Raw genomic sequence first — 2,175 nt, 5'->3', positions numbered from 1 at the left:
TATTCAGTGTGACTCGATCGTTCAGTGTGAAGTTTCCCCGGGGATAAAACCAAGGAGAGAACATCTCTGAAGATGTCTCAAAACCGGAGAAAACAGAAGCACTAGACTCTAGAGTATAATAAAGTTTTCCCTTCCTTCCTTCAACTAAGAGGAAGAGGGAAGGCAGGGATCTTAGCCAGAAGGGTGTTCTGGCTGGCTGCCCTGCACTGGAGAGGAGGGATGAGGGGTATTGAAAAGGGAAACAGAGAAGGGGCGAGGAGCACAGTCAAAATTGGTCCCTCAAGCCAGTCGCTCCCAGGACACAAACCAGTGCCTTGTAGGCCTTGAAAGCAGTCGATTGTTGTGGCCACAGTCCCAGGATCTTATCCTCTGTTAAAGGACGAGGATCGAGACGGTCCAAATTTGCCCTATGCAGCGCATGTCTTTCGGTCGCAAAAGCACGGCACTCACTCAGGAGATGTGCAATTGTCTCCTCGCAGCCACATCTTGCACAAGCAGTGCTGTCGGCCATTCCAACCCAGCACGTGTACTGCTTTGTAAACGCAACATCGAGCCATAGACGGCAGAGCAATGTTGCTTCGCGACGCGGTATATTACGGGCAAGACGAAGGCGCAGATAAGTCTTATTCCCTGAAGCGACAATAAATGGCCAGTGTTCCACGCAGAGAATTTAAGCTTCAGCGACAACCTGCGAAGCTCAAACGCTGCGCCAGCTGTTGATGTAGGAATGCAGACTTGAAGTCCGTCATTGAGGGCAGATCGGGCAGCCTCGTCCGCGTGATGGTTTCCTTTGACACCGCAGTGTCCTGCTTTGGAATCAGAGAAGACTGACCATTCATACGTGGAGTTTCTTGGCTGATGAATTCAGCTGCAGCACGAAGGGCAGCTAGTTCCGCACCAGTTAATGAGCAAGTGTTGTAGGTTGTCTTCAACTTCATCAAGATAGACCTCACCAGGATCACCACAGACCCTGCGGATTTGGTTGAGTTAACTGAGCCATCTGTGTAGGCATGGATGCGGTGACTGTGGGTATAATGCAGATGTTCCAACGTGATCCGTTTGAGAGCAGCCAATGATACACGAGCTTTCATCGTAATTCCAGGAGTAGAAAGGTGCACCCGAGGTTTATTAGACTCCATTAGGGCCAGAACTGTCTTGAGGCAGGGCAGACAGAAGAACACAGAGGTTGATTCAATTATGCGCCAGTGCAATCAGTGACCTAACCCTTGTTGCGTTGGCTTCGAGTGGGAAGTACTTCACCCTGCAAAGTTAACTGCGTTAACCTTAGTTACCCGGCCAGCTTTGACCGCGGCAAAATGACTTGCAAATCTAGCTAGGCATTCGCTGAGCTTTGCTTCGACTGGTAAAAGAGCGAACGAGTCAGGAGCCCGCCAAGCCGAGTGCATGCAGTAGGCATTGCTAGCATTGCCCAGCGCCTTGGTATGGTGGCCTTGGCTTGCCAAACACGGGCAAAGGCAAATCACGATTTCATAAGTGACATATGCTACGGCTTGACAAGCATTGAGCCGTCTGAAGCCAGGCCTACAGTATAAGCATAAAAAGTGGCGGTTTTCTCGGGCATGAATTGGCAGATGCGTGAGCTCGTTTGCCATGATCGCACCACGCCATTCAAAGTTGTTGCCATCGTTGATGCTCTCCACGATGCAGATATGACACAGCAGCACTTTAGCTGCGACCGAGCAAGTCAATTAGGAACTAGCAGTCAGCTTGCAGATTTCACAGGCGAAATATGCGAAACACGAAAAACTAAACATCAACCAACGCTGTGGATAGTTTTGTACGTTTAGATTTCCCGGTTTTCAGTATGGCACCAATTCGTTTCCGCAAGCAGGATAAAAAAAAACGACAACTTATTTTCAAACAAAAGAGTTTGTTAACAAATGAGCCAGTTAAGCTTTGCTGAAGTAGGTCACATAATTTTATATTTGTCACCACTCCATCGATATTCGAAAGCTGCATCAGAGTGCGCATCAACGATGGCGACGGCTATGAGTTCATGTTCTGTTCATGTGAGCAAGTTGAAGCCGTAGATGCCGTTGAGTTGTTCAAGCATTCGTTTTATTTGTGTGATTAATGCTAAATGTAGTGGAACAAGGGACTTGAAAACCGTGCGCTTACACTCGATTCTGCAGTGCAGGCGACGTAGCTCTGTAT

The sequence above is a fragment of the Amblyomma mixtum genome, chromosome 7, assembly GCF_055824585.1.
Source record: "Amblyomma mixtum isolate Tamu chromosome 7, ASM5582458v1, whole genome shotgun sequence".
NCBI lineage: Eukaryota > Metazoa > Arthropoda > Arachnida > Ixodida > Ixodidae > Amblyomma > Amblyomma mixtum.
This window is presented reverse-complemented; position numbering follows the sequence as displayed.